Source organism: Piliocolobus tephrosceles, chromosome 18 (assembly GCF_002776525.5).
Source record: "Piliocolobus tephrosceles isolate RC106 chromosome 18, ASM277652v3, whole genome shotgun sequence".
Lineage (NCBI taxonomy): Eukaryota > Metazoa > Chordata > Mammalia > Primates > Cercopithecidae > Piliocolobus > Piliocolobus tephrosceles.
The window spans coordinates 2,489,148-2,513,218 of NC_045451.1; the positions used below are offsets into that span (position 1 = coordinate 2,489,148).

A 24,071-nucleotide genomic window follows, 5' to 3' on the forward strand; every position below is an offset into this window, starting at 1 on the left:
TATTAACCTGGGAAAGGGAGAATATGCTGGCGGCATGGGGACGCACTCAGATTGCCTTGCAAGTCCTGTGAAATGACATCCTTCTAAGAACCTTTCCTCTCAGAGAGCATTCTTACTTCAAATGAGCCCATTTGTGTCAGCGCTGTGAGAAGCCACACCCCTGTCACCCCTCTCAGGCCCTGAGAGGTGCCGACTTAGATGTCATCTTAGCACAGCTTTTCAAACTATGAGAATCACTTTATGTCATGCTCAAGACAATCACAAAGAGAAAAGAATTTGATCTCAACACTCCTTTGCTGCCCCTCTCAAATAAGAGGAGAAAGAAGGATTTCTCTTCGAGATAAGGACAGTCTGTGTTCCGTTCATCATGTGCTACGGTGATTACTGAAGGCATTATGTTTCACGTGGGTGTGCAAGGCTGAAACCCAGATACTTTAATCACAAACCACTTCAGTCCACACTCCTGGCTCCCACAAATTGTTATTTGTCAGAAGACAGCTGCTTATTCTCTTAAACAGTTCTGAGAAATCAGTTGTTGCCACGTGCAGTCGGCTAAAGCCCTCCGCCAAGCTCCCATTCCCTAGACCTTGACAACACCTGCGCCAACCCACTCTAATAAGGAGAATCAGACCCACCAGACATTCCTGAGATCTCCCTCGACTGGCAGCTCAGCACGGCAGCGATGTCACCAGGGTTCTAAATACTGATCTTATCACGGCGACATTTGCAACTGTCAGGAGACAAGAGACAGGCCAACATGTCAGAGATCACAACACACACATCCACGAACTAATGGAAGTTGCTCTTTGGTTCAGAGGAAACGGGAACTGAGTATTCTGCATTGGTTTATATTGCATTCCCACAGAGAGAAGACAACAAAACACCTCTAGGTAAAGGGCAACTCGATTTTATCCACCATCACATTTGATGGTTAGGATTTCCTAGGACTGGACGAGCCTCTAACATCCCTCCCTCATTCTCTCCTCCCGTAGTCTCTATTCCAAGTTAAGTGACTTAAAGCTTTGGCGATGGGGGATGTGAGGGAAAACCAGCACTCCCAATGGAAGCACTGGAGGAGGTGGAGAGGAAGCTCCACGGTCTTACTACAAGGCTGAGGATTTGGGGAGGACATTATTGACCAAAATGAAATGAGAGGAAAATTTACTAGTCTAGGGGTTAGAACCTTCAAGTCCTTAACTAGGCTACTAAGCCAGGTGAGCTCCCCCTTTAAAAGGAGCAGGGCAGAGGGAAGGATGAATGTGCTGAATGCTTGCTCTGTGCAGCAGCCAAGCTGTGCTGTGTTGTGCTGTGTATGTACCAGCCGTGGGTCCTCACACAGACTGTACAAAACAGTTAGAGTCATTACCAGGATTTTACAAAGGACAGTAGTGAGGGTACAAATGGAAGTAACTCGCCAAAGTCACGCTGCTGGTGGACAGTGGAAACAGGACGCACACCTGGCACCTGGCTGCAGGTACCTGAACCACGCTGATGTCCTCTTTCCTCGTTCAGTTCTCCTTGAAGGAAATGAATGTGGATGATGTGAATGTGGATCGACTGCGGCATAGTTCCCAGCGTGGCTTCCTGATGTAGGGCGCATACCGTACAGCTTTTCTTTGCCTGTAAGAATCATGCTCATGCAGGCAAAGCGCTCTGACCCCGACACAGACTTTGAGTCTTGAGATTTTTTTCACTCAAATGGAAAGCAGAGGGCAAGAAAGAAGGACTCAGAGGAGGCAGCGGTGAATTACGGGGAAAACTCATGCCGCTGGCAGTTCGTCAACAACCCCGGCCGTCTCTCTCTTTGTATGTCCACCTTAGTTCACCATTGACTTTCCAAGGAGGACAAATAATTCAAGTGGGAGAAACATTCTCCTGTTATCACACCAACACACAGGAGAGATTGCAGAAAAAGGAAAATCCCAGCAGCATGTTTTTTAAATAGGGCATTTCACAGGGAACTCAGAGTTTTTATGCCAAAAGTTCCATCCGTAATGCACCATCTGTCGCACACTGGATCTTTACCCATCCCGTCTAGAGCTTCTCCATGAAGGCATTGCAGGGGCCTTGAGCTCCTCACCCTGCAGGAGTCAGCAGCATCCATCAACCTTCTCTCCCACAGAGGAGATCAAAGATTCAGCTCAGTGCCATAAATGCAATGGTTCTCAAAATCTGCTCCCAGAACGGCATCACCTGAGAACTTGTTAGAAATACAAATCCTTGAGCTCCACCCCAGCCCTACGGAATCAGAACTTCTGGGGCTGGGCCCAGCAACCTGTTTTACCAAAGCTCTCCAGGTGATCCTAAGCCTCAGTGGGTGTCAGCACCAGGTTTAGACCAGAGGGCCTCAAGTGCTTGTTACATCCACCTAGGAGAGTTTTCCAACTCCTAATGCCTCGGCCACAGGGCATGCGATGAGGAAGTCCTACGATGAGATCCGAGCCTCAGGAATGTCTAAGGCTCCCCAGCAGATTCCATCGTGCAGCCAGTCTTGAGAGCAGCATTCTAGTGGATGTGCTTGTCAGGAAAACAGGCTTCACTGTGCAGCAAGACTAGCAAAGGGGGAACTGAAGCACTACTGGGGTAACAAGCCCATTATGCTCAGCAAGGAGGTTCCGGGATCTTGGTAGGAATGGGAATTTTTGCAGAGGCCAGAGCAGTTGGGACCACTGTGAGCCAAGTGTGCACTGTGTGTGCCGAGTGTGCATTGTGTGTGTCAAGAATGCACTGTGTGAGCCAGTTGCTGTGTGTTCCAAGAGTGCACGGTGTGCTGAGCGTGCGCTGTGTGAGCCAAGTGTGCACCAAGTGTGCCAAGCATGTGCTGTGTAAGCTGAGTAGACTTCGTGTGCTGAGTAGGCACTGTGTGTGCCGAGCATGTGCTGTGTGCCAAGTGTACACTGTGCGTGCTAAGTGTGCACTGTGTGTGCCAAGTGTTCATAGTGTGTGCAGCGTGTGCTGTTGTAAGCTGAGCACACACTGTCTGACCTAAGCACATGTAGAAATGGTTCTGCTGCCCAGAAGAAGGGATAGGACTGTGAGTCCAACTTAGGCTGCACCCTGGGGTCCCGTGGGGAAGGTTTGTAACCACCGACATACGTGCTTTGGGAAGCTTGGGTATCCGGACTTTAAAAGCTGGGTGAGTAATGCTGGCATGTAGCAAAGGTTGACAACTTGGAGTCATGGTTGGAAGCTCCCTTTGACAACCAGCAGTTCCAGTGCACAGGTGGGGACACAGTAGCCCTTTACTTCCAACAGCCAATGCATCCCCATTTCTTACAGAAATTCTACCTGTGTGGCGGCGAGATCTGGAGCTGTCACACTGGAGACTCCTTTCTGGGACCGAGGAGGCTCCTGCAGGAACCTGGAGCTGAGTGCGTGTATGGAGCACTCAGTACATGCAGCAGGCAAGTTCCTGCCCGGAGAGGGGACCTGGACTCCTGCCTCCGGCCAGGGAGCTTGCGTGCTATTTTTCATGCCTGGGCCCAAGCAGGCTAACTCAATGCTGGAAGGACTTCAGCATGGAGTTGAATGGTCCAATGCAGATCACACCAATATAAGCTGTTTTCTTTACTATTTTACTCAACGAGCCTGAAAAATGTGTCTCTAGAGAAAATCAGCTAAGTCCTGCTGGGTGGGGAAGCTCTTGGCACAGAGGATGGTTCAGCTTTCATCTGAGTCACCAAAGCAGAGGAGGGAGATGGGGCATGAGGAGCTGGTGGTGGAGAACTTGGGGTTCCACTGGGCCCTGGAGATAAGCACTTGGAGGCACCCCCAACACTGGCAGAAGAAGAAAACAGTCCGGGGTCCTGCCAAGGAGGGAGAATGGACGCGCAGAGAAGACCAGGCTGCACCATGAGGATTGCCTGTTACAGTCAAGAGACTCCAGGACCTCATAGAGCCGAGCTGCCTGCCAGACAGAGCCCACATTCAATTCAACATCAGAATGCCAAATGCCCAGACACAGAGGCCTGAAGCAAACAGAAGCGTGGGGTTTTAAGTACTCAAATTCAGGAGACGTCAAGAAGGTTGGAGACCGAGGCATCACTGGCAGACATTTCTAAATGTTAGGGCAGAATGCACCTGAGTCACCCTCTAAAGAAGGAAGGATCTGTGTTCGTGTGTTTCGTGTTGCTATAAGGACTACCTGAGATTGGCCAATTTATAAAGAAAAGTTTTATTTGGCTCACAGTTCTGCAGGCTGTGCAAGCATAGCTCCAGCACCTGCTCAACTCCCAGTGATGCCTCAGGAAGCTTTATTCATGGTGGAAGGTGAAGGGGGAGCAGGCATGTCATATGGCAGGAGACGGAGCAGAGAAAGGGGGTAGGAGTTGCCAGGTTCTTTGAACAGCCAGCTCTCCCTGTGAACTGGTAGAGTGAGAACTCACTTATTACCTCAAGGGCAGCACCAAGCCATTCAGGAGGGATCCGCCCCGTGACTCACACCTCCCCCGACCCCACTTCCAACACCGGAGATCACATTCAACATGAGATCTGGAGGAGACAAACATCCAAACTGTATCAGAAGCCTTTTGGTTTCTGCTCAAAAATGTGGAGACGTGAAGGCTGTCACTCCCATCCACAAACGGAAAGTGAACAAACTGACCCTCAGACCATCAGGAAACAGAGGTCAGAATGCACCCTTCAACCCCAAATCTGCAGACAGGCTCCTGCAGAGAGTCAGGGTTGAGACCACTGATCTGGAGCAGGAGCCACTGAAGCTCAGCGGAACCCTCCAATGGTGGTGCTCATGAACCCCTGGAGGCCAGTGTGGACTATCTGGAGGCTGCAGGGTGGGGCTGCAGAGCTACGGGATCCTCTGCACTTCCACGGCCTTACCTTGAAGAACCCAGTGGGTGCTCACAGTAACAATCCAAGAGACCCCGAGAGACCCTCATGGCACCACCGGTGGAGGAAAAAGCAGTCATTGTGAAATACACCCAGAGCCTTCTCCATATACCAAAGGCCCTCCCTCCAGAGGGAAATACTGTGCCAGAGTCTTATCCTTGCTGGGGGAAAAGAATTCCTCCCGCTCCTGCCCTCCCAGCATTCCTGTGCCACCTGAGGGGACCGTAGGAAGCACAGACTGCAGGGCAGAGTGTCAGGAAACACTGGGAGGCATCTGCCGGGGAAGCAGCAGCAACACGGGCATCACCTCAGTGCCGCCGGAGAACAGGAAGAGCCGTGGCCCCAAGACACCAGCGCGAGGTGAGCCTGACACTCAATCCTAACGTTACAGGGTGTTCCTCCTTCCCCAGACGTTACCACCACCACAACAGGATTCCAGGGTGGTGACTGTGATTACAGCCACAAGAGCTGAGAGACACAGACTTCCTCTGAAAAGACGTCTGTAGGAAAGCTCACAGTTGAGAGAGAGAAGAACAAGCTCACCAGGGTGCACCTGGATTAGGTGCCGCAGGCAACTGATGAGCAAAGCCCAGATGCTAACCAGGCTGGCACAAATCGTCACCGGAAGGTCCTGTTCTCTCCATTTCCTATGACTCGATGTCCAGCTTTCAACAGAAAGTGCATGGCACCTGCAATGCAGGAAGCGCAGGGCCTGAAGCGACAAAGCCAGCAGGAGAACCGACTCAGGTGGGACAGACGCCGGGAGGAGCTTACGGGGAATGTGAGTGACTGTTATTAGGGTGCCAATTCCTTAACCTATTAATGTGATAATACATTCACATGTTAATTGGACTATTCATATGGAATGGTCCACAGGCAGAAAAGAACCAGGGCTGCTCAGGACGGGCAGGTCAGAAACACCCTGCAGGGCTGGTTGCCAGAAACAACCTGGCAGGTCCTCAGAATGCTGAACAGAAAACCACCCCACCACCCAGCAGCACCACTCCCAAACGTACACACAGGAGAAGACTTGTCCACACAAAACTTCTATGGGGTTAGATTACACACAACAGAAAACCATGAATTGTGAATTAAGTTGTAAAATAAAAATGTACTGTAAAATAAACATTGTGAACAAAAATTCACTGGAGTGTCGTCAGTTGGTTATTCTCTGTACCATGCCAATGGCACCTAAGAAGAGACCCCACAGTGTTTGTTCTTTGAGCGCGTCTGTGTTCCAGGCACCATTCCAAGCTCTAGGGAGTCCGCGGTGAAAGGAAGCAAACAAGCCCTGATACCCAGCAGCGTGTACAGCCCGGGGGAATGGGCTTCTGTGAATCCGCAAGCACAATGTTCATGGAAAGGGGGCAGCCAGTCTGGGAGCTCCCGATCCTGACTGTGGCCGCCCGACTCCACGTGAGTCTTGTTTGTGGCATGTGTTAGACAAGACGCCAAAACCATGTTGAGCTGGGCTGTGTGCGAAGACAAATGTTATTTTTAGTCCTCATGACGTTGGTATCCTTACTCCAAATCTATGGATGAAAATGTATATCAAAACATCATATTGTACACCTAAAATATATGAACTATTTCTTAATATTTTGTGAATAATGAAAATAAAGACATTGCAGCTTCTACAAAAATAAAATAATACTACAAAAAATGAGAAAGGAAGCTTTAAGAATTGAAGCATTTGGGCCAGGTGCAGTGGCTCATGCCTGTAATCCCAGCACTTTGGGAGGCCGAGGAGGGTGGATCACCTAAGGTCAGGAGTTCAAGACCAGCCTGGTCAACATGGTGAAACCGCATCTCTACCAAAAACACAAAAATTAGCTGGGCGTGATGGCAGGCGCCTGTAATCCCAGCTGCTCAGGAGGCTGAGGCAGGAGAATTGCTTGAACCTGGGAGGTGGAGGTTGCAGTGAGCCGAGATCACGCCACTGCACTCCAGCCTGGGTGACAAGAGGGGAACCCTGTCTCAAAAAAAAAACAAAAACAGAATTTAAGCATTTTGTCAAGAATCCAAACGCTGGTAACTAGTATGGATTTGAAGGGTGACATTTTTTACTTTTAGCTTCAGTATTTTATTGCCTGCTAGCCCACTCCCAGTCGTCTATTACATGAGAGAATTTGCACTTAGAGGACACAGCGGGTTTCTCACTCGTGGCGCTGCAGATGTTGCTTCTGGACGATCGTGTGGTGCTGGGTGCCTTTCTGATCATTGAGAGATGCTTGGCAGCATCCCCGTCCCCACCCACTACAGCCCGCAGAAGGCCCTTCCCAGGACACAACAGTCTGCGTGGCCTCTGGACCCTGCTGAAGTCCCCTACATGACGGTGACCCTCCACTGAGAGGCACTGCTATGAGGCAATTCAGATCAGTGGTTGCACCTGTTTTGAGATTTTACTTATAATATCTAAATACTGTAGGCATGTGGCTATCAGCAAGAGGATATGTGCATAATTAAATGCTGTAGGACAATGGGAAGCATATATTTTAGGCTAGTCGTATTTTTATTATTTTGCTTAGATTACATATTTTTACCATGGAGCAAACTCTAAGGAGACTGGTTGAATAAACTAGGCTGAGCATAATTTGAGATGAAAATTTTAACAGTGGTTCATGTGTAGCTTGATGGAGAGTAACATTTCAAAATATATTAAATGTAAGGATGTCGTAAGGAATTTTCAGAGACTTCTGGAGACAAAATCAAAAACAAGTTTTTGTTCTAGTGCCCTCTATTGCTAGAATTGCTCCTATAGAATTACTCACTTGCTGACAGCAATGAAACACTGGAAAGATACATCTGAAGAATAACTGCTTGAAGACACTGGAGAGTTACAGAATGCAGGGAGAACGCAGAAGTTCCAGCCACAAAATGAGGAACTGCCCTGCAAGCAGCACCCACAGGACTCCACCTCCCTGGATGGGGCTCCCAGCGAGGCAGAGCACAGCCCTAAAATCAGAAACCAGGGACGGATTTGAAAGGGGACCAAGGAAACCTGCTGCGGTGATGGAAATGCATTATGTATTGATTGGGGTGGGTTGTTACACGTGTTTATACATTTGTCAAAACTTTTTTTAAATGCACACTTAAAATCATCAGTGTTATTGTCTTTAAATGTTACCCCAATAAGGAAGCAAAAGTACATCAGTGCCTTACAAGAAACAACAATATCTCTTACACAAGGAAGTCATCAGCGCCTTGAGGAGTTTAATGGCCCAGATGGACATGCGGCGAGGCTTAGAAAGAGGCCTCGCAGGGCCTAGGACAGAACTGTTTGTTCTCGTTTGCTTATTTTCATGGCTTTCTTGAGATATAACTCACAGAGCAACGATGCCCTCATTTAAAATGTACAATTCAATGGCTTTTAGTGCATTCACAGATGTGTGCAACCATTGCCACAATTTTAGAAGATTTTCATCACAAAAACCCGCTTTTTTAACTCACACTAAAACTTGCTTGTGTTGTAAATATCAATTTTCTTTCCTTCTTTTTCTCTGTATTTATTAAGTACTGCCTCAGCTCCCACTTGAGAGTTCAGTAGGGGAAAAATATGATCTAAATGTCAAATGTGAATTATAGCTTAGAGCAAGCCAAAATTTAAATCAGTATTTCCAAACCGAAGGGTATTACCCATTAGCTGGCCACGACCCTTAGCTTAGTGGGTTTTCATTATCATTTGTTTTTAAAAAACGAAAAAGAAAAAGAGAACGGAATAGAATAGAAAATATCAGCGTGTGCTACACATAATGTCAGCATTATTTGCTGAAATATGTTTCAGGGGTGTGTGTATGTTGGTTCTTACTGCAAAATCTGTTTGTTACCATGGAGTCAGTGAAAAAATAGGAAAGGCAGGTATTTAAACCATCCCTTTGGCTGTTTTTGGTCTTCTTTGGGTGAAAATGCCCCGTCTCTGCCACCTTGTCCTGCCCCTCCCCTCGGATGCTGCAGCTGGGGTGTAAGGTGGGGAGCAGGGCCATGAGTATGGGTCCTAGGCTTGGTTGGGGTGTGAGGTAGGGAGCGGAGCCATAAGCGTGGGTCCTGGGCTTGGTTGGGGTGTGAGGTGGGTAGCGGTGCCGTGAGCGTGGGTCCTGGGCTTGGTCGGGGTGTGAAGTGGGAAGCAGGGCCCATGAGCGTGGGTCCTGGGCTTGGTCGGGGATGCACTTAGTGGGAATCTAACGGAACTCGAATGACCCCTTCTCTCTACAGCCTATTGTCCAGCTGCAAAATCCTAAGAATCTGAGTGTTATTCCATGTTTCTTCTTTGTATTCCTACTGTAAAAAATGGACTCTCCTTCACCTTCCCCTCCCTCTAGGCTAAGAAGGACATGGAAGCACCTCAAGATCTCTTCTAAACGTTACCTGTCGACATTTAGGAAAAGAAGAGGGCCAGCATTTCTCCAAGCCAACCTGAGGACTCGGGTGCCCATCAGCAGAGAGAAAGAGCTCCTTTCCTGCCAGGGTTTGGCGTGGGTGGTGAGGTGGAGGAGACCAGCAGCCCGGGGCATTTTCAGGAATCCTCTGAGGAACCTTTCAAAACTGTGTGAACCGCACTGTAACTGAGATGTTGTGTGAGCAGAGGAGGCGAGAAAACCAAGTCAAGTGACCCAGCTCCCCGGCCTCCCGCACCGCCTCCGTCACTGCAAACAAGATCCCCAGCTCCCCGGCCTCCCGCACCGCCTCCGTTACTGCAAACAAGATCCCCAGCTCCCTGGCCTTCCGCACCGCCTCCTTCACTGCAAACGAGATCATTTCTAGTTTTTATCTGGGTTTCCCAGACTGACTTCTCTACTGGGAAGAAACCATTTTCATGGTAAATTAATGAATAAAAATAAACTTGGTTGATTTTTTTAAAAAAAGACCCCTTACCCTTATATACTCAGTTGATACATTCCCAAGAAAATGACAGCAATACCAAAAACAGTGCCTCTGCATCTGTGCATGCTAAGATCACAGGTTTAGCCTGAGAATGACCACCACCAGGGACAGTACTGGTCTCTAAGAGAAATTAAGCTTTGGAAGCCTTGCTGGTTCTCAGGACAGCTGACGTGGATGGTGTGCATGGCATTACTGGGCCCAGACAACAGGAGCCTGACTGTGACTCTTATCCTGGGAGCGGCCAGAGCTCTGGTTTCTGCACAGCATGCTTCACTTTTGAGTTTTCCCTTTTCCACCAAGTCCTTCTTAGCAATTTTTTGACTGGAGCAATCAGTTAGAAATTCAAGGGCCTCCTCTTGCTTCCTCTCCCCTAGAAAGCCCCGAGATGGCAGTGTGGGCATGAGCGCTGGCAAACATGGTGTTAGGCATGCTGCTTTAGGTTGTAACAACAAATATTCCACCTTTCCCAGGGCAACCTTTCCATCAGTCCAAAGGTGTCTTAATATTCAGGGAAATAAAGATACCTTCTACTTAATAAAATGCATGCTTTCTAGTAATGCGCTGTGCTTGCCTGTGACACACCGCTGACCCCTGGAAGAACTCATTCCCACCCTTGAGGGGCGATCATCATCTCAGGAAGAGGGTCCTGAAGTCCACACGCCACGCCTCAGGCACCAAAGGAGTGCTTGACCTCACCACCATCCGACCAGCCCATCAGTGCCAAGAACTGAACCACACTTACGGGCCAGAAGGGCAGGCCAGGGACACAGCACCTCCATCAGGTCTCGTTAGTGGCTGGGTCTCACTCAGGGGTCAGTGGTGCCTGCAGTAGTGGGAATGGTGAGCAGCTCCCTGAAGATGCAGGACTATGGTGGTCCAACCACCTCCCTAAGAAGCTCTGTTCTCAAAATCTGATTAACAAACGTCCAAATGCACTTTTAACATCATTATGTTATATGAATGATTCCATTCTGGAGTACAGTTTCACCACCATGCTATATTTCAGGTACATGATGGATTAAAAAGGATGTTGTTGGCAGGAGCAGAAAACCAAACACACATGTTCTCACTCACAAGTGCAAGTTGAACAATGAGAACACATGGACACAGGGAGAGGAACATCACACACTGGGGCCTGTCGGGGGGGGGGGACTAGGGGAGGGAGGGCATTAGGACAAATACCTAATGTAGATGATGGGTTGATGGGTGTAGCAAACCAGCATGGCATGTGTATACCTATGTAACAAACCTGCATATTCTCCACAAAATTTAAAAATGCAAAAAAAAAAAATGTTGTTGGAAGGCCTAGAGACAGAACCATCGTATAATATTGTTTTCCTAGGACACAGTCAGAACTACACAACCCACCTCACTCTGGACCGTCAAAACCCAACTCATTCGTAGCTCATGCCCTGCCAGCAATTATCTAGAAACTGTAAGCTGAAAAGTGCTTCAAATTTGGCCTAAATTATGTGCAGATAATCAGTGTAATTAGAAAAGTAATGTAGCTCAGAAAACCTGCACACAGAAGTGTGATAAAATAATCTTAGCATTAAATGACAAGGACATACACATAGTTCAAACACAATTCTAGTTTCAAAAAAGCCCTTGGGGAAAAGGAGAATATCATTAAGGTCTCCAGATTATTAATTAAGCCACCTGCTTTATTCTGCTAGTAAGGCTTTCTTGTGTTTTACTCCATTAAGATAAAATTTTCTTTTGAGGAAGGAAATTTAGGATAATAGTCATTTTAACTATTTATGCCAAGTTTATTGAACCTATGCGGTTGCTTTTCCTTTAAATGATTGTATCATAACATTATTGAGAAGTAATCTATTATTTACTTCCCAGATAACCACAAAGTGAGTTGACATTTTCATTAAAGGAAAAAGAGAAAATTATTATATCTGGGACATTCATCTAATAAATATATTTTACTGACCTTTCATATGTTAAAGTCCATGGCATTTTTAAAGTTTTTTGCTCATTTGGGAATCTCAGAAAAGATAATGAGAAGGGAATTTTAAGCTCAAATTTTAAAAAAAGAAGAAGAAACACCAACTTACTGGGAACTGGAGTGTCAATGGCCCAGGATCTAAAGCCTTTACGTACCATAAAATCCCTGCATGCATATATTGATTTCAGAATCCTGACATAGAGTTCTTTGTGCAATGCTAGTCTTGGAACTCACAATTTATTTAAATAGCATGTTATGCTCTAGAGGTTTGTTTCTGCTTAAGATGTGGAAAGCCAGGGGACTATGGTCACCTTGGGCTCAGAGCAGGGCGAGGATTCCAAAGGCATTGGGTTCCAAAGGGTTTGTGTCCCTGCCTCCCTTTTCTCTCTGCAGGCTGGATATGCCTGCAGCATGGACCGGGCCTTCCTCCACTCTGGCTCCCCGCAGGGTGCTCAGTCATCATTGCTGATTTCTCAGTGCTAGAATCAGTCAAGCAAAGGCTGGAGCAGGCGGCCTCTGGTTCTGCTGGTCCAGACCAGGCACTGGGCAAGCCTGGGCATCTGGCCATAAAATCAGGTTTTTTTTTTTGTTTTTTTTTTTTACTGCCCCTGTCCTTTCTCCCTAGGGCAAAGAAACTACCTCATGGATACAGGAGAAAAGGGGTATCCTGTGTCTTCCCACTGAAGACAGCTGAGGAAAGAATCAGTGAGCTTAAAGCTAGGCTGACAGAAGTCACATGAACTAAACACAAAGAAGAACAAAAGTGAGAAAAAGATGGGGGATAAGGAAGAAGGAGCCACTGGGATACTACACTTGGTCTAACACAGGTGTAATTGATACCCTAGGAAGAAAGACAGGAATAAACAAGAGAGAAGAAATATGTTTCGGAATTAAAAGAAGCTCACAGATCCCAGAAGCTCCGGATAGCTTGAGAAGGATAAACAACAAACAAAAATACCCTCAAACATCTAGGAGAAAAAATAAAGAGAAAATCTTGAAAGCAACTAGGAGAAAGAGCATTACACATTGCTTACAGAGGAACACCAAAGAGAATCTCAGCACACTTCTCCAGGAACACCAAAGAGAATCTCAGCACACTTCTCCTCAGAAGTAACACAGCCAGAAGGTAATAGAGGGACATCTTTAAAATAATGAAAGAGAAAATGATTGTCAGAGAGAATTTCATACTCACAGAAAATATCTTCCCCAGAAAAGGTAAAATAAAGATTTTCCAGACCAAAAAAGAAGCTGAGAAAATATATTACCAGCAGTTCTGCTGTACACCAAATGCTAAAATTCTTTAGGCAGCAGTGTGATGCCAAATGGTCATTTGGATTACACAAAGAAACGAAGCTCTGAAGATGGTAAAATGCAGGTAAATCTAAAACACGTTTTAATTTTTATTCACTTTAATTTTATTTTTGTTGTTGAGACGGAATCTTGTCCTGTCGCCCAGGCTGGAGTGCAGTGGCCGGATCTCAGCTCACTGCAAGCTCCGCCTCCCGGGTTTACGCCATTCTCCTGCCTCAGCCTCCCGAGTAGCTGGGACTACAGGCGCCCGCCACCTCGCCCGGCTAGTTTTTTGTATTTTTTAGTAGAAACGGGGTTTCACCGTGTTAGCCAGGACGGTCTCGATCTCTTGACCTCGTGATCCGCCCGACTCAGCCTCCCAAAGTGCTGGGATTACAGGCTTGAGCCACCACGCCCGGCCAATTTTTATTCACTTTAAACATATAACTGAGGTCAAACACTAAAACAGTAACAGTACATTATTCAGTCTCTCACATATTGTGTTAGGCAGAATAACAGACCCCAAAGATGTCCACATCCTAAACCCTGAAACCTTCAATTATACCATCTTCCATGGCAGGGGGACTTGGCAGATGGGATTAAATTAAGGACTTTGAGGTGCGAAGGTTTTCCTGGCTTATCTGCGGGGGGTTCAATCTAACCACAAGGGCCTTACAAACAGAGGCCGTCTCCTGGCTGTGGTCAGGGAGGTGGGACTATGGGAGAACAGGCAGCAACAGAGACCTAGCTGGTCCTGGAGGTGGACGAAGGGGCTGTAGCCATGAATGCAATGGCCTCCAGAAGCTGGAGAAGACCGGGAAACCTTCGTCCCTGGAGCCTCCAGAAAGGGGCGGACCCTGCAAACATCTGGACTCCAGCTCAGGGAGACTTCTGCAGACCTTCTGGCCTCCAGAATTGTAAGATAATAAATTTGCCTAATTTTTGTGGTAAGGTGTTGCAGCAGTAATTTTCTATGAAAATGAATATGACTAATATGTAGAAGTAAAATATGTAAGAATCACACAAAGAGCATGCAAAAAGTATCTAAGATTTTACTACAAATGATGTGGTAAAATATCATTTGAAGACAGGATATGATGAGAATATGAGAAGCCTTTACTCTTACTAGCACAGATATAGACTTTAACCTTAAAGCAACTATTTTAAAACTTTTAAAAATGCTTCATAGTATGCCAATACTGGAAAAAATGTGGAACTATAGAAAGTACTCAATTAATAAATGAGTACACTATTAATAAAATGAGAAGTCAGAAGACTGGGAGAAAACATTTGCAAACAAATACCTGATAAAGGACTTACCCAAAAGACATATATATATATGTAAAGAATTCTTACAACTCAACAGAAAGACAAACAATCCAATTTTAGAAGAGCAACATGGCTGGGCGCGGTAGCTCACGCCTGAAATCCCAGCACTTTGGGAGGCCAAGGCGGGTGGATCACTGGGTCAGGAGTTCGAGACAAGCCTGACCAACCTGGTGAAACCCCATCTCTATGAAAAATACAAAAATTAGATGGGCATGGTGGTGCATGCCTGTAATCCCAGGAGGCTGAGGCAGGAGAATGAACCCAGGAGACAGAGGTTGCAGTGAGCTGAGATCGTGCCATTGCTCTCCAGACTGGGCAACAGAGGGAGACTTTGTCTCAAAAAAAAAAAAAAAGGAGGGGGGGGGGGGGGGGGGGGGCAACATATTTCAGTAGACAGTTCACCAACGAGAAGACACAGGCAGCAAATGAGCATGCACAGAAAGCTGCTCATCATCATCGGCTATTAAGAAAATGAACATGAAAATCAATACACAGCTACTAAAATGGCTTGTTTTAATTTAAAAAGTTAAAACCCAGACACCTGCTGACAGCAAAAGCCAGCAAGAATGCAGAGCAGCTGAAACCTTCATGCATTGCAGTGGGGAGTGAAAAATCACACAAACACCTTGGAAAACAGTTTGAAAGTTTCTTCAAAATTCAACAGACACCCACCGTGTCGACTCGGCAATCTGCCATAGGCATTCTGCCAATAGAAATAAAAAGATCTGTGGAAAGAAAAAAAACCTGCAGGCAAATGTTTACCATAGCTCTGTTCATAATCTCAAAAAAAAAACCCAAAAACAAAACCAAAAACCAGAAACAGCCCCAACGTCCACCAGCGGGCGGCTGGAGACACAAATCACAGAGCACGCACACCGTGGAGCACTGCTGGAGCAATAAGCTACTGCCTCCTGCAAATGCGTCCATCTCAGAAGCGCTATGTCATTACATGGGAGAGGACAGACACAGAGGCTACATACCGTATGAGCCCATCTGTCTGACACGCTGGGAAAAGCAAGCAGTGGCCGCCACGAGCTGCCGCTGGGGGAGAGAATGGACTCCAAAGACTCACAAGGAAACTCTATCGTGATGGTGGTTCCACTGCTGAATGTATTTGTCAAATCTCACTGATCTGCACATTCAAAAGGATGACTTCTACTCTGTAAACAATTCTACCTCCATAAACATGGCTTCTAAATAAATGGCAGAACTAGTCCCTCAGGAGGAGAAAGTGTGCCAGCAGGAGCTTGCAGGCTCTCTGCCTTCTTCTTGGGCGGGGCTCACTTCCTCTCACAGGCCTCGGAAGAGGAAGAGGAAAGCGGCGGGTCTTCAGGCCGCTCCTTCCTGCCTCTCGGTGCCGCCCGCGGCGCCCAGGCTCGGGGCTGGCTGCACGTGGAGGATGCCGCTTTCTCATCCCCAGCGGCTAGCCAAGCCTAGGAAGGGACCTTCTAGGCTCTGACTTTTCTTGTCCTGGAACAGAGCAGGCTTCAATTCTGAGCCAAGCTTTTATTGCCCTTAGCTCGGGTGGAAAACGACAAAAACGTGGGAGTTAGAGGTGCCGGCTGACACGTTGACCTCAGAGCCCGTTCCTGCTTCCGGCGTGCAGTGGAGGTTCTGAGAAACAGACATGTTTGGGGAAATAAATATTTCTTTTACAAAATGGGTAAGCGCTTCTCTGAAAAAACTCTTAAGTGCTGAAAACTTATTTGTAAACTGAAATACAGCTCACTGGTTTATTCATTAAATTTAATTAATTTTAATGATCTCTAATTGTATAGGTTCAATTGCTGACAGCAAGAACCATTCCAGCCAGATTAAGCAAACGGAGGCTTATCAGCAGGGACGAGGTGGCTTCCTGAATCGCTGGTGCAGCAAAGGCTCCTCACCCCAGGAGAGTGGTGCCCAACCGTGAGGAGCAGCATAGCCGCCTCAGCAGGATCACATGGGGTGCTGAGGCTGCATCCCTGACACAACCCGAGGGCTTCTGCCCAGCCTCCCACCCAATTGTTCATTCAAACTGATTTGCAAGGGATCTGGGAAATGTGGTTTTTAGCTCCAGGCTTGGCAGGATAGGGAGGAACACTAGATGAGGTCAGAATGGAGTGTGAGCTAGCTCAGCCCAATAAACACACTTGGTTTGTCATAGCCATGGCTCTTTGTTAAAGCCCATCTACAAACATGTAAGACACAGAAAACCAAAGTGCAGTAATGAATACAGCACCAACAACTGAGAGGGGAGCGTGTGCTTTTCAAAACAGGACAAGCAGAAGAATGCAGTGCAGGCAGGGCTGTTGCTGTGGAGAAGACATCACAAGAAGCCACAGTTTTCCAGAGTCTCCAGTCCTAAAAACTACTTTATGGCAAGTGCAACATGCAAAGCCTATTTAGGTTTTTAGATAATAGATCTGGGGCAAGATCTAGAGACTCCAGCAGAGCTAACACATGATGTCTGACATCTGGAAAGTTACCAGAGTCACTATGGTAGGACTTCCACTCACAATAAAACCAGAGGACTTGAAAGACCTCCAAGCTAGCCAGTCTGAACATCTCCCAGGGAAATGGCTCAGGAAATGGACATTCGTCCAATTTCCTGAGAAAAGAAGACTGTTTTTAAATTCAGTCTCAGTAACTGCGAACACATAACACCGGCCCACAAAAGGAAATGTTAACTACACTAGATTTTCCAATGTTAATACCCTAGGTGAATTATTTAATTTCATCACTTTCTTTCATAAATGTAAAAGGACTACCTATCTAAGGACATTCTTGGAATAAGCAACCTTGAAGGAAACCAGAAGTTGGGCTAAAGTAGGTAGTTAACAGGTGGTGGGAATGGGGCCTCTACCAGGCACTTAAGATGCAGAGAATAAAATACAGTCCCTGGCCTCAGTGCACTTCCAGTCTAATTGAGAATACCAGACAGGCACACGAAAAGGTAACTAAAAACAAAACAGAAGATTGGTACAAGCAAGAGCATCCATAAAGGTTTACAGAGGGAAAACTAAAATATTGACAAGAAAAACTGCAAGAATAATTGGGCCATATACCCTTAGAGTTTGAAAGGGCTTTTCATGGAGGTTATGACAACTGCCTGCGCTCGGAGGTACTATCGCTCTCTGGAGTTACCTGTGCGTGTGGACATCTCCAGTCAGGAAACTTGCGTCGTGAGTCAGCTTATTCCAATTGTGTTGTTAAAATAGTCTTTCTGCATGTCTTCAAAATTGACTTTCTTTTACATTTCACCCAGAGGTCTCGGTTACCCTTGGGAGCTACAAACATTTTGACCACTTTGCGCCTACTCAGTATTCTTCAAATAGTGAAAGAAATGTGTGTTGTCCTTAAGCTTTCTCCTTTACAGATAAGCTTTATCTACTAAATGTCTGTCACCATGTTTTCCTTGAGATGGGTCTGAAACTTGTCATCATTCCAAAGGGGATTCAAAACACGGTACCAAAAAAAAAAAAAAAGAGTATGGCTTAGCCTTGGCTGTTTCCATGTAGAGACAATGGCTCACATGGGGCAGGTTTTGGAAATTAGTTTGCAAAGATAGGTGAGGGTCGTAGCGTGAAGGTTCTTCAGTGTGGGGCTAAGTCTGTACTTTGTCTACCTGCAGAGAAGCCACCAAATACTGTCCAGGAGATGATTTACAGGTGGGAAGCACCTTTTCAAAACATGTCCCAGATGTCAACCTTGACACCCAACTTGCAGAATTCCAAACGAAATGGACTCCAATGCTACTCCTCATGGGATGAAATTCAGTTATCAAGAAGTGGGGGTTGGCTGGCATTTTTCTTGTCATGTATGAGCTGAGTGTACTTAATAATTGCATCTTGTTGACTAACATATTATTTCCTCATTCTGCACTGCTGCACCTCTGCTGAATAAGGATCCCTCCCCTGTACCTCAGCTACAAAGCTTCCAGCATCCAACGCATTTGTGGGTGCTGCTGACTTATTGAACATTTGTGACAACAAAAGGCTCTTCCATTTGTTTCACAGTCTGCACCACCTGCTTCCAAACTTTGTTTCCTATAATCAGCTCCCTCTCCTTCAGGTTTTCTCTATAAACTTGATTACCCTCAGTTTATAATGCAAAGAATTTTGTTTCCCATCTCCTGCCGGGCTCTTGACTTGACTTTGCATATTCAACACCTCATTTGCCTGCCAAATGGAGAGAAATAGACTTCAGACTATGCCCTTTGACAGAACAGAAAGGTTGACAGATGCTCTCAGAAGCCCCCGTTTCCCTTCTCCCTCCCCAATCCACCACTGTGAGTTGTTGCTGAAGAGAATCATGTGCCACTTTATTTCCCTACTAATATAATTTCCTCCACTGGAGAGACAGAAACAGCTATAACTAGTTTTTATTTATAAACAAGATTTTTCTTTATCTCCTTTATGGAAAGATTAATTCCACAGTGATCTATAAAAAGAATTAATAGAAAGAGAAACTGAAAAAGTTAAAGCATTGAGTAAGGCATTAAAACAGTCCAGAAGTGATGTGAAATTAAACTTGGGCTGTGGCAAGAGAGGACAGGAATGAAGCAAGAGAATGAAGAAGAGGAAATCAAATGAATAAACCTAATGAAAAGAAAAAATGAGTCAAGGTGGAATCCAGCATTTTCCAGCCAGGTAACTGAGGTCATCCATTCATGTGCTAACCTGTGTGACAGACATGTATCAGGGGCTGAAGAAGAAGGGCTCTAGGTGCTGGCCTTTAGGAGTAAAAGGGCACAAGCTCCTACTAATGTTCTAGCGGGAGAAACAGACAATCAGAACACAAATAAATGGCCAAGATGATTTCAGACAGCCAGAAGTGCTGAGAAGACCATGAAACAAAGTGAGGGAACACGGCTGGGTTGGGGGAGGCAGGGCCTGCTTTAGATCAGGCAATGAAATAAGGCTTCCTTTTGAAACTGATAGTGAAATAGAAATTAGGATAATATCAAGGTGGTGGCTGTGCAGATGCTCAGGGCAGATTATTCCAAGAAGGGTCAAGAAAAGCAAATGGCTTAAGAACAAACTAAGCATAATTGAGGGGAAAAAGACCTATGGGACCCCATGCAGTATGAGGATGAGGGGGTGGAGGGTGAAGTTGGGGATGTGGTTAAACGGGAGGTCATGTGGAAATGAGGTGACAATGGTGATGGTTAGGTACAATGCTTGTCCCTTTGTAAATACTCAGCAAATGACAATTATCATTCCGATGTGGTTTGAATGTGTCCCCACCCAAATCTCTTCTTGAATTCCCACGTGTTGTGGGAGGGACCCAGTAGGAGGTAATTGAATCATGGGGACAGGTCTTTCCTGTGCTGTTCTCATGATAGTGAATAAGTCTCATGAGATCTGATGGTTTTAAAAAGGAGCATTTCCCTGCACAAGCTCTCTTGCTCTCTTTACCTGCTGCCATCCATGTAAAACATGACTTGCTCTTCCTTGCTTTCCACCATGATTGTGAGGCCTCTCCAGTCATGTGGAACTGTAAGTCCATTAAACCTCTTTTTCTTCTGTCTTGGGTATGACTTTATCAGCAGGGTGAAAAAAGGCTAATATACATTCCTTATCTAATTATTATTATAGCTTCAGCTGGCCTGCAGCCTATGCTATACTGCTGGAGAATACAGCATGGACAGCAGGAATAAAAAATTAATCATGCCTCACAATTAATCATATGAATTCACAGTAAAAACAAGAAGCAAGTGATTTACATAATTGGAAGATGAGGAAACCTTGCTGTTATGAATATGATGAAAAGAATCCATAATTGTATATCTTGCTGGTAGGAGTGTACATTTGCATAATTTTTAGAAATGTGAGTTAATGAAATTTACCAACAGCATTAAACACATGTGCCTTTTGATTCAGATTCCATTTCTTAAAAATATTTAAGCATGGTAATAGTGATTTCAATGTGTGTGTGCAAATATTTCATTAAAAGGATATTCCTGTGCTATTGAATGTCTTAAAGAAAACTGGAAACAACCTAAATGTTTATCAGCAAGGAGTGGTTACATTATTAAACTTCCACATATCTGACCACAGTTCAACCATTGAAACTGCTGTTACTAAAGGTATACTTATTGACACTGAAAGACATTTCTGATATCTTGCTTAATGAGAAAGACAGTGTAGAAATATTATTGTGGTATGATTGCTGAGATGGACTTTTTTGTCTGCTCACCATTTCCTTGAGGGAACTCCCTCTCCCTCTTTTCCTAGTCCTGTGGGTGGCATGGGGTTTGGGGCAAAGCACTTTACCAAGTGGGGTATCCCCCTGCCACCGTGATCAGCTCAGGAGTGAGCTTGTAATCCTGCTGGACCAACGAGAGTCCTCCCTGGTGTTTCTGCTGGTGCTTACAGGAAAACAGCATTCTCTTTTGCTGGGAGATTTTCAACTAAAGCCAGTCCATCTTCTTGAAAGAGGCCATCATTGCCATGTCATATTGTGAGCCAACCTGGTTTGAGCTGCTGTAATTAGCAGTGTCACCCACTGGGTTTTTCAGTTGTATGAGGGAGTGAATTCATTTTCTACTTAAAAGAGTTTGACTTAACCTTCTGTGTTTTGAAACTGAAAGAATCATAGCCAATAAGAAACTACTTTTTTAGTGAAAGTGCATAGAAAAGCACCTGGAAGGTTCTAAACCAACACATTGATGATGGTTATTTACAGATTTGAGTGGATCTTATTTTCTATATTAAGCATATGATATTTTGTAATTTTCTTTTAGTAAATAGAACTCACTTCATATCCAACAAAAAGAAGAGGTTAAAATGGGGTAACAGGAGAAGACATAATTTGGGTCAACATTTAGAGAAACCAAGAGTACTGTTTCAACCATGTTACTTTGAAACGCACGCTACACACTCATATGGTGACACTGAGCAGGACTTTGTCTACCTGAGTTCAGAGCTCAATGAAGGAAGTTACCACCAAGACACAAAATTGGGATTATTCATTCTACAGAATGTATTTAGGTAAGCAGAGCCTACATATAGAAATTGAGACCTAAGGGATGCCAACACAGAAACTCTACCAGAGGAGAAAAGTCAGCCCAATGAGTAAAGACAGAATAAAGGAAAAGCCACTGTGGAATGAGGCAAACCTGGGAGGATGTCATGGAGAGGAGAGAGTGCTTCAAAAAGGAAGGAGTTGTCCGTGGTGCTCATTGCTGCAATTTGGTCGATGAAGACCAAGACAGAGCAAGACATGGGATCCAGCCAGCTCGTGATGGATGGCTAATATGGTTTGGCTGTGTCCCCACCCAAATCTGATCTTGAATTTAGCTCCCATAATTCCCAGGTGTCATAGGAAGAACCTGGAGGGAAGTAATTGAATCATGGGGGCAGGTCTGTCCCATGCTGTTCTCTTGATAATGAGTAAGTCTCATGAGATCTAATGGCTTGATAAAGGGGAATTCCCCTGCACAGACTCTCTTGTCTGCCACCATGTAAGATGAGTCTTTGCTCTGGCTTCATCTTCCATCATGATTTTGAAGCCTTGCCAGTCATGTGGAACTGTGAGTCCATTAAACCTCTTTTTCTTTATAAATTGCCCAGTCTTAGGCATTTTTTTATTAGCAGTATGAGAACATGCTAATACAATAACCTTGAGGGAGTAATTTCAGACAGACGTGTGAGCAGAGCACAGAAGGAGTAAGTCCAGGAAAGAAAAGGGGGCTGAAATTAAGCTCTTAATTACAGTGAACTGGAGAAGTATTTTACTGTGAGGAGACCTAAGAATAGAGCCTTCCTGTTAAGAGGGAGTGGTGTAGGGGGTCAGATTCTATCATTTATATATTTCAGTATAGGAAATACTAGAGCATGTTTGTGTGTTGATAAGAAGATGTTGAAGGAAGATTATGAACTTTCAAGGAAGGAAGGGCTTAATTATAGGCTTGAAAGAATAAGGAAATGGAATTTATAATACAAGTGAAGAGGTTAACTTTACATAAAAGGAGGAAGTGAAAGCAGAGAGAGTGAATATAGATGAAGGTAGATTGGTAGATTCAAAAGTGATAAAATAAGAGCGATTCCTTCTAATCATTTCTAACCAATTTCTCAGTGCAGTGTGAAACAAGATCATCATCCAAGTGTAAAGGTTTAAAGAGAAAAAGGCTGAAATAGTTGTTTTTGAGCAATGAGAGAATGTAGTGGTATTTTTAGGTTTTCTTGAGGGTTCACTTGAGACTTACTGACATGAATTAAAGTCAGAATGTATTAGTCCATTTTCATACTGCTGTGAAGAAATACCCAAGACTGGGTAATTTATAAAGAAAAAGAGGTTTAATTGACTCACAGTTCCACATGGCTGGGGAGTCCTCGCAATCATGGCAGAAGATGAAGGAGGAGCAAAGGCATGTCTGACATGGTGGCAGACAAGAGAGCGCATGCAGGGGAACTCCCCTTTATCAAACAATCAGATCTCATGAGACTTATTCACTATCACAAGACCAACATAGGAAAACACGGCCCCATGATTCAATTACCTCCTACCCAATCCCTCCCATGGCATGCAGGGATTACGGGAGCTACAATTAAAGATGAGATTTGGGTGGGGACACAGCCAAACCATATCAGAGACCAATGACAAATGCTTGTTGGTTGAAACTACCAGTAATTTCATCACAATTTAATAGTAATAAAATGAATCTTTCAAATTATCTGGCCTAGTCATTCACAAAATAAAAGCATCCATTGAAACATCCTTAACTGGTAGTTGGTCACTAATAGAATTTCTTCTATACTGGTATTAGTTACAACAACTTCTGCCTACCCCTGGAAGTTCACAAAATGGGAACATCCTAATTATGCAACAAGTACAATCTTTGTTGCTATATTGATATGGACTTGATGCCTTGTTTTGTCATGAACAGGCCATGTAGCAGGGATGCTCACCTCTGAGCCTTAGTTTTCTCATTTCTAAAGAAGAAAATCACATTTACCATGAGGGATGTTAAACTGAGATTGCAGTCAGCACTCCTTCGCTGTGAGTTTCTAATCTGCAGATATGAAGGCTGGCTGTGCTAAGGCATTTTGTATCTGGGATTTGAACAACTGCAGATTCTTGCAAGGTCCTAGAATCAGTCCACCATAGATAAGAGGGTCAACCTTACTTGAATATGTTTAATAATGCACCAATTATTTTAATATGTGAATATGTTTAATATGTGAATATTTAATATATGAATATCAAACATATTTGAATATTAAATATTCAATTAAATATTAAATATTTGAATATTAAACATATTTGGATATGTTTAATAATGCACCACTAAAGAATATGTTTAATAATGCACCAATTATTAAAAAACTTATTACCTCTAACTTAAACTCAGCAATTTATCATTCCTAAAAACAAAAAACTTAATAACACTTTTTCCTAGAAAAATCACTGAGTAAAAATCATTATCTTTAAAAGATACTTCACACAATAAAGTTCTAATGCATCCAAGTTAGACTTCTCTAATTACAATGGAGTTGAAACATGAAAATTACCTCCCTCACTGCTTTTAAAAATTTTGGAGCCTAAACATGTATTGTCTTTCCTACTTCATTCTGAAAAGCAAACAAACAGGAAAGCAAATTAAAATACAGGCTATTAAGCGATTCCTTCCTGCAGAGTGATGAGGAAGGTGTCAGTTGCACATCACATAGAAGAAATCTTCATTCCTTATATGCATGGTTTCTCCCACCACAACATTCTTGAGCAAATTCCCTGATATAAAATGCTCCCAACTTGCCCTCTTGAAGATAAGACCAGAAGCAAT

The 24,071-nt window shown here is 44.7% G+C and overlaps 2 long non-coding RNA genes across 4 annotated transcripts in view; one reads left to right on the forward strand and one right to left on the reverse strand.

Annotated features, from left to right (window-relative positions):
- The window catches only part of LOC111551028, a 49,765-nt gene extending 34,185 nt beyond the window's left edge, over window positions 1–15,580 (reverse strand). For 2 of the 3 annotated variants that reach the window (XR_002734239.1, XR_002734240.1), the window contains exon 1: window positions 15,283–15,580. This is a non-coding gene — a long non-coding RNA (uncharacterized LOC111551028). Of the gene's footprint in view, window positions 1–635; window positions 731–15,282 lie in introns of all 3 variants that reach the window. The other variant, XR_002734238.1, reaches the window with a different exon arrangement.
- An 83-nt stretch (window positions 15,581–15,663) lies between these two features.
- LOC111551030 lies at window positions 15,664–16,447 on the forward strand. The gene is made up of 2 exons (XR_002734241.3): window positions 15,664–15,965; window positions 16,081–16,447. It is a non-coding gene; the product is annotated as an uncharacterized LOC111551030 (long non-coding RNA).
- Window positions 16,448–24,071: the final 7,624 nt, after the last annotated feature.